Source organism: Grus americana, unplaced genomic scaffold (assembly GCF_028858705.1).
Source record: "Grus americana isolate bGruAme1 unplaced genomic scaffold, bGruAme1.mat H_39, whole genome shotgun sequence".
In the NCBI taxonomy this organism is placed as follows: Eukaryota; Metazoa; Chordata; class Aves; order Gruiformes; family Gruidae; genus Grus; species Grus americana.
The window spans coordinates 2,308-16,469 of record NW_026561359.1 but is presented as its reverse complement, the minus strand read 5'-3'; the positions used below and the strand labels follow the sequence as shown (position 1 = coordinate 16,469).

Sequence of the window (14,162 nt, the reverse complement as noted above, 5' to 3'; positions counted from 1 at the left end):
CAGCGACAGGCGCCGAGCGCCCAACCAGCAGCGGCCGCCACCGCGGCCCGCCCGCCCGCGCCGCCCGGTGCCCCGGGCCGCTACACCTGGACCCGGGCGGAGGGGGAGGGGGGGGCGGGCCACCGCCCGCGCCCCGCCGCGGCCGTGACAGCGAGCCCGTCCCGCGGGAGGAGACGGTGAGGGGAGAGCCGGCTCCGCGCGGGAGGGGGGGGCCGCCAGCCCCACGCCCGCCGGCGTCCGCCTGCCTAGCCTAGCGGTCGTCCCAGCCGCCGGCGTCCGCCTGCCTAGCGGTCGTCCCACCGCCGCACCTGCTGCGCCCTCCCGGCCGGCGAGCCGCCGAGCGCGCTGTGGTAAGCGAGGGGAGAGCGGGGGGCGCCCCCGGCCGCGGTGGCCCGGCCCGGCCCTGCCCTCGCCTGAGGCGCTTGGCGGCGGGGTGCCCGTCAGGGAGGCGAAGCGGCGCCCAACCTTCAAACGTGCGCGCTCGGCGGTAAGAGCCAACTTTGTACCACCACACGTCACGAATGAAGACCACGTCTTTTCGCTTGAATGCGGCGGAGCGTGTGCCTGTGTTGTTTCCCTGCGTGCTGGTAACTGCCGAGAGTGAAGTGATAAATGCACCTTTTTTTTTTTTTTTCCTTCTTCCGTGGGCATAGAACAACCATCAATGCTTTTTTTTTTTTTTTGTTATTTTTATTCATCATCTTTCTTTCACTTCATTAGCAGTGTAAAATGGGTTGTTGCAATACATTAGCATACTAAGAGGGCCGTATGATAAAGTGTGTGTGTGGGTGGAGAGGGTGCCTGAAATTTCGAGAGGAGTGCAAGGAGAACAGAAATTAGGGGAGGGGAGCAAATGTGCATACAATCCGATTTTAAAAAGGCATTGATCCATTCTTAGACTGGAAGAGGAAGGAAAGTATACACGTGCTTTGAGTAACAATGTAAATAATCAGCAGGAGAAATAATAGGGATACTATTCAGTACTTACTCTTTTCTTCTTCCAGAATGATAAGGGAATAGTTAGGAGAAAATTGTTGTTCTATAAAAGATGCTATACCACAGATGCTAATTAATCTTGTTACATCAACTGCTAAATGCTATAACTTACTCAGAAGTTGCTTTATTGTGGGCAGAAATGACGTTTTGCAGTATGCTGTACCAAAATATTGTGAACTCTGGAGCAGGTTATTCATGGCAAGATAGTATTTGCCGGACTTGATTAAGGCATTGGTCCATCAAGCTTAGTATTCTGCCGCCAGCAGCGCCCACTTCCTGGTGCTTTAGTCAAGAGCGCTATCAGATGAACTGAAGTAAGTCATCAAGCTGAACATGCCAGTGATACCATATAAGTGTTACTAACTGCAAAATTTGACATGATAACTAGGGGAAAGCAGTTGGGGGAAAAAAAAACCCAACAACCCTTTGCATATCTGTAAAAAGAATTGAATTCTGATATGAATGATTTTCTGGAAAAGCTACGGTAACATACAGATCGGTCTCTATTGTGCTAGTTAGTTTCATGAGCAAATCAAAGTCAGAAATGAGCTATACTGAAGTGACTTATTCTGTCCATTCTCTTAAGTGAAGCTAAAGGATCAGCCTTCATGTAATAATGTTTTCTTGCACTGTTGAAGGATTGTAACTGCTTTGGTGACAGTCACAATGAACAAATTGCTGGGGACGTATGGAGGAGGAAATAGGATTGTGTATACGGCTTCATTATTAATAAAACCAGATTGTCTACTGCCTATTACTAGAATTCTCAGTAGTTTCACTTTTTTTAGTCTCATGCTATGTCTTAAAAACTAGTAAATTGTCAGAATCTGATCCTACAAAATATTGAACAATTTCTGCAGGTTCTTACTGTTCTTATCTGCTATTAGAGCAGGGAACTCTCAGCACTCACAAAAATTCTTAGGTTTTAAGAGCGGAATGGATTATTAGGATTGTCTAATGTACCACCATACATGACAAATGATGGGACTTCATACTGAAACAAAATGTCTTACATAAAATTACTCTGCATCTGTCAGGTTCATGACCTACTCACAAAATGGACAACAGTTGTCCAAACCCAGAGCAGCATTTGTCAGAGGCTCTAGCCAAGAATGATTACCACTAGGTTACAAAAACTAACAGGCACAGGAGGAGTGACGAGCTATGAAGACAGAGTTTTTCAGAAATTGTGTTTATAAGCGAGTAATCTTTTCATATTCATCATAAAATCACTCCATCAGTCTTTGTCCTTGAAAATCCTGAAGTGGCAATTGCTTTGGACATAGAATAAACAAGCAATGCAGAAGGATCCTTATGCCAAGGACAGGTAGAAGAAATTAGATGCAAATATTTGCACTTCAGATTTCATTCAGCCAGAAGGAAGCTTTCTCCAGAAGCTACACAGGTTCTGGAGCAAGATGCCTGTTTACATTTAAAAAAAAAAAAAAAAACACACAAAAAAGCAAAACCTGTATTAGTGTCAAGTATGTAGTTTTTTAAAAATAATAGTTATATAAGGTTGAAAAATCTCAAAGCTTTAATAGTCCCATTATTAATATGTAAATCAGACTTTTCTTTTTTTAATAGGAACATGTCAATTTTGAGATAGTGTTATATGATCAAATTATACTGATGTAAAATTATCACACAAGTGTTTGATCTCTTTTTTTCCTTATTGGAAATAAGAAGATAAAGGTGTAACAGTACACAGCTTCAGACAGGTTATGTTACTTTCACTACAGCGGAACATCAGTAAGTAAACTGGGATTAAGTCTGTTTATAAGACCCCAAACACTTACAGATTATCTGGGGTTTGATGAAAAGAACAAAATTATTTCCAATACAACCATTTTACATGAAAGGGAAGTGTAAGACCCACAAGTATTCAAACTTAGAAAAGTGCATGAAGATCATCTCCCATTTAACACCAGTGAAGTCCTTTTTTACATTCTTACAGTTGCTTCATTGTTCTAGCTGAATTCAACCACTATGAGGTCTTCTGAGGAAAAAGACAGTGCTTTGTTCAGGAGGTGACTGAAAAGTGCTTTACTACTCTAGTAGTGCATTATGTGCCAGCTGCAATAGAAGCTAAAATATTCCTGAAAACCAAGAAGGTGTTCTGTCCCCATTCTTCCACACACACTCCTGTGGTTAATCAGCATTTTAAATACCTGGTGAGGCTGATGCTGCAGTGTCACACTCAAGATAGGGGATATGCATGGACAAAGTGTGGAGTTGAAGAAGTAGCTACTTTTCATAAAAATCAGCCATTCAGGGTGTTCTCATGGGGAACAGAAATTCAAATCTGATTTAGCAGGCTGGCTGGATTGTGTTAGCTGATCCACTTCAACACAGAAGGTTGTGACTCTTTGTTTATAAATTGCTGCTCTTAACTTCTAGATGCTATATTGCACAACTGTTAATAGTATCAGAGCATGAAGAGCAAGACCAAAAGTCTGAAGCAAGTCCTAACCCTTGAGATTCTTGTTATTATCTGCCACTGCAATGAACACAGGACTGCTGCAGAACAGGCTGCCTAACAGCTTTTATCATAGGAAAAGGCTTTCAGACAAGAAGTAAGTGAAATTTAATCTACTCTGGAAAAATAAATTCCCAATTCTTGCATGTACAGTGGAAGCTCTGTTACATATGCTGCCCACAATGGGCACTAAAGTAAAATTTAATGGAGATTTTCCTGTACATGTAACAGAAAAAAAGAAAAATCAACAAAACCCAATAAAGTCAGAGCAAGATCCAGATTCCCTGGGGTTATAGGAACTGGGAAAAAATAAAGACTAGTAAACTGAATGCCTTTAAATAACTAGAAAACATCATGAAAACCTAAAATTTTCAGAACGCAAAGGAAATTTAGTTATTAAAACAGAAATTATTTATCTTTAATGCCAAAATAGATTTCAGACATAAACCAATTGTTCTGTGTTAACTTATTTTGATTTTCATATGGGTTTCTCCCAGAATTCAGTTGTACTTCTAGACACGAAAAGGTAAACATCCATATTAGAGTCTTAAATAGTATTATGCCCTATATCAAAGAAAAGCTGAAGGAAAGGGGTATTTTCCTATTTGTTTACTTTATACCTCTGACAGAAGTTTCTGTGGGTTTTTGCTCATTGCTGCCAATTGCTACTTTCCCTTCGTTGTGACTCAGTCATTTACAGAATAGTTGGGGTTTTTTTAATTTGGTTGGTTGGTCTTTTTTTAGGAATAGTGCCTTTAAAACCATAAAAAACTAGTGAAGATATGCAGAATAAATATGGTTCAACTTTAATTTTATGAAGTTAATCTGATTTCAAGCTGATAGTACTACTTGGACCTACCATGGTCAGTCAATCCTGTATTTCTACGTACAGCAATAGTTGATTACTATTTTTGCTAATATGACTTATGAAACTCAGAAAATACTTTATTTTGTACTCCATAAAGTCAATGTTTCCAGAATTCTCACTAATGCATAACTACATCCTAAATAAAAAAAAAGAAAAGTAATAAGCCCTGTGTTTGAAGTTTCTTTTGGTTTTTTGTTACAAAGAAATCTTCACACCTATGCTGTTCGCAGTGAAATTCTGGATAATGTACAGTAGCATAAGTATTCTGTATTAACATGTATCATTGCCTTTACAGAATCTTCTGGGAAAGGAAAGCAGCACTGGACAAGCTTTAAAATAATTTTAAACTTCTCTGTCTATTAAGGTGAAACTGACCCACATCCTCTTAAGACTAAATCAAGGTATGTTGAAGTCAATGGAGCAACTGCACTGATTTAAGTGGTATTCAATCTAAACTATGCTTTATGTCCCAGTCTGTGTTCTGGGAAAACATATATACACATATATACATATAAACACAATTTTATGAAGTCCTTTTTTAGTAATTGTTTTTATTTGACTGCTTCACCTCACTCTCCAGCAAATAGCAGATATAGTGTCTCTCTCTTGTTACTCTGTTGTTACACTTCGCCGTTTATTGCCCTGCAGTATGAATGCTAAATAAGACTATGAAAAGCCTTAACTGAATTGTAGACCTGTATGATGAATATCTGCTATCCTTCCTGGAAGTATTAAAGCACAGGATGTATCACTCCTCCGCTCTTAGCCTTACGCATTTAGATTTTAATTCATCTAAGGACACCTTTCACTACTCTGGTGAAAAAGAGGATACTCTACCTGATCAAAACAAGGCCTTTTCTTTCTATTAGAAGCACCCGTCTTATACATGGAAGGTTTAATTGTTTTCAGAATAGCTTCATTAACTTCTGAAAGTGTTACCAATACAGGCCTCCCCAGAGCCAGGATGCTAATTAGAAGGAAAACTGGCCTTACAGTAGTTGAAGAATTGTGTCTTCTTTAAGAGAGCGGGAAGGCTCATTCAATCATTGACAGACTGTTTCTGCCAGAAGGTAGGAATAACTGCCAGTTTTATGAACTCAGAGAATACCTGTGACAAATGAGTTGTTCCCACAGTCAAATAGCCTCTTCAGACAACCAACAACAGTAAGACTAATAATGATTAAGTAAACAATGTTAAGATGTCCATCAAGTTCTATGCAGTCCAAGCAATGTCCTTTATGGCCAGCATCATCTGTCGGCTCCGATGTCCCTAATTCGGTGGGTTAGGCATGTTTGGAGGGTGCCGTATGAATGCTTGGATTGCTTCCTTAGGCAGCCAGAGTGTCTGTAGTAACACATCTGGCCTTTGTCACATTTACGCTGATTAATTGTTAAAGCTCTTGTAAGTCTGACCAAAAATATCTATACAGGACTAAAGAGTAAGTATAAATATAAAATGTAAACACAATTAGAGCAGACAGATGAACGATAAAAACATTGATCCTATTACAAGTTGGTGCATGATATCAATACTTGTTAAAATATTTTAAGTTTTGTATCAATGGTCAGGCCTTTAGAATCTGTATTAAAAAATACCTGAATTAAAAATAGGCACTCTGGGGAAGGAAATTACCCCAAACTTACTTATAAGAATCACTATCTAGTGAGTCAAACAGGAATATTTTTGACCAAAAATAAATGACCATAATGATCAGTCAGAACCTAGAATTTCCATATTTTTTTCCAAAAAAGGGCTATTCTTTTACATGTTTTCTAGAGGATTTCTCTAGAAAGCAGAAATGCGTTCTGGCTGCTACTATCCAATGAAATGGGGGGTAAAATAAAACCCAGATCCTGTCTAATGACTCGGGCTTATTTGCTTTTTGGCCATCACAACAGTAAGAATCTTTTCTGGCAGTTTAACAAAATTGACAGAAGAAAGTCCACTTTCATGTCGTTGTCAGACAAAAGCACAATGGAAATATATGTACATGCTTCTGAATATAAACAGGGAGCATAGTCCAAACAGCCAAGCATACAGACATGAACTCATTTAGTGGCCACAAGTGGTTGTGCATCTCAGAAGTGTACTATGAATAAACTAAAATGTTCCTTTGCCAGACCTGAGATGCGACTGTGAGCTGCATCCAGCTCTCTGGCCAAGACTGTTGATGCTAAAGAAAGTTTCTATATTCTTGCTGGCATTTGAGAAGTTGTGAGCTATGATCTGGACTTGCTACGTTGGCAAAAGAATAGGAAAGGTCAGTCCATCTCAGCAGTGAAACTGTCAGTAACAAAAGGATAATCCTCCTCAGTCTCAACATCAGTTACAGAGAAGTTGATGCTAAGGTCAAGCAACAAGGCAAGACCAATACTAGTGCCAATGAACCTGTCAACATTAAACACCTCTTTTTCAGAGAAGTACTTTAACACTTCAATATTCTGTGATTCAGACTGTATCTTGACACAGCAGGGTTTTTCCCATTGATTCTTAGGTGAAACTAAAGCTGTCAGACATACTAGAGGCCAAGCAGACAAGGCTGGACCCAGAAAAAGGACAGTCCTTCAAAGTCTGAAGGTGACATTGAAGGAAACCAGGAACAGATACAAAAAAGCCCAACCAATTCAATAGATATTTTACACTCTCTGTGTGTACTTGCATTTCTGAGCTTGGCAGCCACACAGGTGCTGGCATTGCTACTTACTCTAAAATTGCAGTCTGTATCAGATTGTGTACTGAGGAAAGGAATAAGCTTTTACTACCATGGATGGCATCAGAATTCACAGTTCCTGCAGCACCTAAAAGAAATGACCAAACCAAGCAAAGTTTCCAATGAAATCAGCATGTGTTGAAGTCAGTTAAAAGACGAATTTCATCTACAGAGAGGGAAAATAATTTTAAACATCACTTCTCCCACCAACACACGAAATCTCAGTGCTGGAATCGGAAATTATACTGGCATGGTGCCCTTTGCCCGTGTTGACAATATTTCCAAGTGTGCTGCCTTATTGTTTCTATGCCAGCTTGATATTACAACAATTCCAATGAGAGGGAATAATTTGAGAGATTTTTCCAGTACCAGACTTGATGCCAATGGCTTTTTGAAACTTTTTCCCACCTTCTTCTACTCAGCATAACCAAACGTAAAATAGATGCAGCCAAGACAAGTGATCATAAGCAGAAGGCACTGCATTTCCTTACCTTCTCCCAGATCAAGGTGAAAAAGATACCACTCCTTGAGAATGGGCTTTATGCCAAGTACAATGGTAGCTTTGCTATGGCAATTACTAGGCTGTAATATAGGAGTCTTGCCTCATTTTTATCAGCTAACCCATTGAAAGGAAGGACTAGTTGCAAGTCCTCTTTCTGCAGGAGAATCTATGACAAGTTTGAGAGGTGGTAGGCCACGTATGACTGGGTGGTCAGCAACTGGAGCCTCAAAACTAGTGATGGATTTAGAAATCTCAGAATTCTGCTAGGGAACAATGCCACCAATGTGTGAGCATTAAAAAAAAGAATAGATTTTACTTATGTAAGCTTTTAAAAATCCATGTGTGCTTGGTAGACAGTTGATAAAAGGGAAGAGCTGCATCCTTAAAGAATCTATACCCATAAAGTGAGCTCAGATCTCTTCCTCTTCCTTGACTAGTCTAACACAGAGCTAAGAAAGCTCACTCTCCTTTGAATTGTTACCAGGCTTTGCACCTGCTGATCCCCAACAGCAAATGACTCTTTTTTATTATTATTATTTTCTTCTCTTCTATCTACCACTGTAGGAACAAAACTGAGTTTTTCTAAACTGGTTACCTCTCTCTACTCCAGCCCAGGTAGGGATGGATACTGGAATTTACAATGGTGAGTCTATTTCTTCCATAGGAGATAGAGAACAAAAGAGATTTGATGGGGAGTTGGGATACAAGATGAAAACCAGGATCATCCCGATGAAGAAATCAGATGTTGCTAAGAGAGATGACAATATTAAAGAGTGCCATGAAGTCTGCACTTGACCTTTTTGAACATTGAATAAAGTAAAGGTCTGGTAGAAATCACTATGTGATCATGTAATTAGGAATTGTATTATAATCGGAAAAAGAGATAGCAAATTCTGTTTGCATATGAGAATTTAGTTGCTGTTTCCTAACTTTGTGAACTTGAGTTTGCAACTACAGCAATGTTCTGTTACTGTAGTTTTTGTGTGTAAGGCTGGATATTACAGAAATAGAATGGAGAAGATGGAGTCTTAATGAAGTTTTTGTTGCTTCAAGCTTGTACTGACTGCATTGCTCACAAGTTTCCTAGTTTCTTTTTAGTAATGACATTTATAGAAAAAAACCTAATAGGCACAAATAAGAGTCAAATGCCTAGATGTCTTTTATGCCAGTGAAGGTCTCAGAATGTTATGATACCCCAAACCATTTGTATGTGTTGTAGGCTACAGTTAGAATAGGATTCTTCTATCAGAGTTGGGGTTTGCTCCCTGGAATAATACTCACAACAGGTATTCTCCCTTCTGAGCATTTTTGAAGAAACTAGGGCGCTAATGAATTACATTTTTTGAAGAATATTTTGACAGCATCAGTGTAACAAGGCACGAACAGGGGACAATCCTATCCACCAGCATACACATGGTAAAGGGTTAGATCCAAGTGATACCTGCATCACAAATTGGGTGCTGTAAGATGCAGCTTGATTTCCATCCATCTGCCCCATTACCTCAGTAGATCAATTGTTTTATATACCAGTAATCAGGCCCACACAATGATTCCTTTGATAATCTCTCTTACTACTGTTGAGCAGATTTAGACTCAGAAGAAAGAAAATTGTGGCCTACCCTTCCTGCAGTAACTTGTAGCAGAATGTCCATATAACAAACTTTGGGTGAGAAAATGTCAAATCCAGCAGAGGTGCAAGCAGAGCATACTGTCTTAAGACATTAGAAGGCCAATTTTAAAGAGGAATTATACCAGCTGAATTAACATTATGTTCTAGTCAATTTTCTAGACCTATGTTCCTTCTGCTAGGAAAGGAGGTAGCCTTTGGGAAAATACTAATTTTTGGTTTCCTCTGCTGCACAGAATAGCCTCAGAAGATGGACATGATTGAAGCCAATTGTCACAAAATGTTGAGTTGTCCAGAGAGCTTGAGACTTCAGAAGTATGCCTCAGATATGCAGTGCAATGGAGTTTCAGTATAGTGTACATCTCTGATATAATTGGTGCTTAACATGTGACTTCAGAGGCATCCTTTGAAAAAAATTGCAGTAGACCCAGTCTCCAGCCTGTCCACAGGGTAGTTGTGCAGTTCTGCACCAAGTCTAGTGACATGCTCTACCCTAGAATCTTAGCGTATATTGGACTGATTAACATCCCTTGGATGACAGGATTATACAACAAGGTCAGTAGCCCCACAACTCAGTGCTTGCCAAATAATTTTGATGCAAACATACAGATGCATTTTCTTTTTTTATATCTTCTTCTTCTTCCCTTACTTTTGTAAACAGAAGTTTAAAACTCAGAAGAGAATGTTTGCAGACCCTGGGGCATCTGCCTTTCTCTGGAGACTGAAGATGGTTATCTCAAAAGGATGTGTCAACTTCTTAGCAGGCTGCTAACTCTAGGAGTCTGAAAGCAATATGCATGCTTCCATTAGGTGTGTGTCATTTCATCAGAGACAGAAAGATATGGACTTGTTTTCTAAAATTGGATGAAGTGGGAAGAGTGAATGCAGGAGGACAAGTAGTTAATAGAAATTACTAAGAAACACAAAACTAAAAATAACCTGTCCCCACCGGTTTAAATTCATACCCACTCCTCTCTCAGCAGGAAAGAGAAAAGAAATTTCCATCTTCAGCTTTCGAAACTTCATCTGATTCCTGGGTACTGAGTGCCAAATTTTCAGCTGGCAGGTGCCAGCAGACAGCGCTGAGACCTTACCATAATTCTTCAACACCAGACTGCCAACTTGAGTGTCAAAATCCCAAATGACTCTCAGCACTAGTCGAGGGCAAACAAACTCAACAATTGTCTGGGGACCTTGCACAATGTTGTCAGCCTGACAAGGCTGAATTAGGTACTAGAGCAAACACTGCATTGCTTAGCCTCTTCCTGTAGCTGTTACCATCTCTGCCTCCAGTACTGCTGCTCAAACCTATTGTTTTCCTGAGACCTAGACATTAGTTCCTGATGAATCACATCAGCAGTACGTTTGCTATTTAAACCTGAGGGATGACAGTGACAAAGCAAACCAGACACCATAAATAACGCTACAGAGTGGACTTGGAGGGGGTGGTGAGCGAAGAGGAAGGAACCAAGCAGTTGCGTCATGTACTTAGAAATTTGAGGTGAAATGAACACGTAGTATACCTGGCTGGAAGGTAGCTGGTGGAAATGTGGGCGCAAATGTCTTTTTGACTGGTTAAGGCTGTTAATGAGAAAAATTACATAGCTCCTAATTGGCATGCGTGTTAAAAACTATGCCCCAAACAAATGGAAATTAGATAGGAATCTGAACATGCTGTGTAACATGAGTCCAAATGAACAGGACTCAGAGGAAGAGGAAATTACAAGTGAATTTTAGCAGTCACTGCAAATTATCTCAAATAGCTTCTTTATATTTACATGTGTTTGTGATGTCAAGCTGCAGGAGCACAGGAATTTTCCAGAGCTTGTTGTAAGTGCTGTGGCTCAGTGGACGTCTGAGACTCTTTGGGACAAGATTGAAGATCCCATTTCTAGCCTCAGTGAGTCACCGAACTCTATGGGTGCTGAGACAACAACTCTGAAAAGCTGTACAGACATGCTGAACACTGCATGCTGCCAGTTTCCCCAGAGAAATTAAGAAGGCTTTTATAGGAATATATAAACCTTTGCAGCAGACCTGCCCCAGGTGTGAACCAGGTAAGCTGTGGTCCAGCAGGCTGCTTTGTCTCTGCCAGGGCTGTGGAAAACCAGGCTGGCTGCTGTGACTGCAGGTGTCACCTCCCAGAGAACAGGCAGGATGTCTGGTGTGATGTCTCCTGCTGGGGTTGGGAGGCCTCTCCAGCGGTGCTGTGTCCAGCAACATGCTACTCACCCTCTCAGAGCTGCTGGAGGTGAACCTTTTACACATGGTCTGCAGTCTGTCTCCCTCCAATTCCTTTCCCATAGCAATAGCAGCCCCATCTTTACTCCCTCTGTTTTGAGGCAGAAACATTGCATTTTGCATATCTTATGAGAAGTGTTGAGCTGGCTCTGCTTTGCAGGACTGGGGCTTACATGTATACCAGAAATCCCCTCTGATTTAATTATAAAAATTGGTCTGTCCTGTTCAGCTCTTTGGTAGGTTTTGTCAAACAAATGAACAAACAAACAAGCAAGACAGCTTCTTAAGAGGTTTGGAATGGTGGAAGGTGACTCAATCTGGGACAATACGGGAACAGAACACGGGTGGAAATCAAATGTGCATGAACCATTTATCATTGTTAGAGATTATTAGGTAGGATCCCTACATATATTGGTACACTTAAATGCTTTTTTTTTTTTACTTCTAGGAAACGCTTACTACACTTTTCTCTATCAAGAAATATTACTCTTAGTAGTTCTGGATGAGAGATAAGTAATTTCATACAGTGCTATTCACATTCCATACAACTAAACTCACCACCTTTCTAAAAGCAACAGTTCAAAACAACCTCCCCCTCACCCCCCGAGTACAGAGATTCATAAATTCTTTAAAACCTTATCTCGCATTCACATACACACAAAACAAGGGTCTCACTGTGTTCTGAGCTGTGAGACTTGGTGAATGGGTGATGCAGAGTCCCCTCCTAGAATTGCGGGGTCTCTACTAAAAATGCACTTGAAGTATGTCGCATCAGGCACTGAATCTCTCCAATGATTTTGGCAGGAATCTGCTCTGTTCCCCTATGCTTACCAGTCCTGCTCTTTGAAAAAAGAACTAAACAATCTGAATTGATTATCACATAAGTAATTTCTTCAGAGAACCAAAAGATGCAGTAGTGAAGAACTAGTTAGGTGGAATCTACTCTGATGTTATGAAAACATTGCTTTGGGAAATAAGTAGTAATTTGTATGTCATACACAGCTAGTTTTTCAGTTTGACACATGTCCTCTTCAGAGGGGAAAAAAGAAATCAACCTGACTTCTGGACTTCAGTAGTTTTAAGAACTTCCTTTCTAAATTTGTGATCCATTCACTTCATATGTTTCCAGATTCCCTTGATTTGTTAAAGTGGTAATTCATGGATGCAAGTGGAAACATCTGGGCAGTGGGAGGGAGTAAAAGGTAGCCAGAATAAAGAACGTGTGGAGCACAGACAAGGCACTGAAGAATTTTGCTGCTTCTTTCTTTTTTTTTTTTTTTTCCCCTTTATGGCTCGCTTTGGTGGGAGTTGCAGTCTAAAACCTTTAACTCACTGTTAATGCTGGTTCTCATCTGGGAATATATACATTTAAATACTCATACTGTTGTAGGCACTGAAAATTAGCAACCTTTTTTACACTGCTGTTCTATAAAAAGCAGAGGGAATGCCCATAAGAGGATCTTTTCCTTTAGCAAAAAGACACAACCTGATTAGAACGTTATGTAATCTTAGTACGCATTTGGTATCTTTGATATCTAACTCAGAACTCAACTCCTAAGATGCTGGAAAACATGAAATTGCCAGTCTGATGACTTTTTCATGGGTTCTGCAGAGCTGATGGATATTGCTAGATGAGAAGGAGCACATGGGAGGGAAAGAAGGATGGCTGCCAACAGCACAAGAGTCACTCCTTCCTCTACAACTATGACAAGAAGCCAATGCTCCAGCCATAAGCAAGGACAGATTGGTGGTGGAACAGGAACACTGACAGATATCTGGCCTCCAGAGGAGGTTGGGAGTGTCTCAGCAAGAAGATGGACTTGAACGCAAATCTCCAAAAGCAAGTAAGTAAAGATAAGCATTAAGAACGTGGGGAGGCGGGGGGGGGAAGGAGGGGTGGGGACACAATGAAGCCAGACACCTGTGCAAAAATAAACACAAAGGATGAAGGAAAAAGAAACTCTGGTGTTTTCAGAGAAATGAAGGAAGTAATTAAAATGAAGTCTGGGAGAAGATCATAGAGATGAAGTGGAGAAGACTAAAAACTTCTTCCAAATTGAGGCCCACAGATTTCCCAGTGCGCTGAATGGCTAGCTCAACAAATCTCATCCAATTTGTGGAATGTTCAAAATACCTTTAGTTAATTTTGTAACCTCCTCCCTGGAAATGCAGTACACTTTCTGTATCACTAAAGATATGTCTCACAACCAGAAGTAGTGATTAATTTGACAAGTAATTAACTATTGAGCCCAACTGTCCCATCAGTAATGAACTTGAATAGAGAGACCAGTGAATGTGATGACAGGCAGTGGAACATTAATGAGTAAAATAATGATAATTCTATAGACATTAAATGGAAATGACAAAACAGCTATGTTGGCCCTTGCCCACTCTGAGCTTGTGCACTAAAGAGGTGTAGTCAGTCAGTCTCCAAATGTTACGCACCAAAGCAAAAGTTAAGATAAAAGGGCTGAGCCTATCCCTGTTCTGATCTCTTATAAAAAGGAGAAGGCATTTTATGAATACCCACTCTGAGTACAGATTAACTTAAAATTTAAGCAAGAATTGATAGATTTGGTTTATAAATACAGTGTAGAGAATGATCCTTTTTTTTTTTTGAGTTCCTTGCATCTTTCAAGGGCTCCTGCCCCCTTTTACTATCCAATATGGATCATGCTGAAACTAAATTCCTCTATTAAATGTCAGCATCTCCAATAAATGCATTATTATCTTATCCA

At 40.2% G+C, this 14,162-nt stretch overlaps 1 long non-coding RNA gene across 1 annotated transcript; it reads left to right on the top strand.

Moving 5' to 3' along the window:
• The first annotated feature begins 224 nt into the window (after positions 1-224).
• Positions 225-11,234, top strand: LOC129200309 (uncharacterized). Its single transcript, XR_008574853.1, has 3 exons — positions 225-487; positions 4,639-4,744; positions 10,981-11,234. It is a non-coding gene; the product is annotated as an uncharacterized LOC129200309 (long non-coding RNA).
• The last annotated feature ends 2,928 nt before the right edge of the window (positions 11,235-14,162 follow it).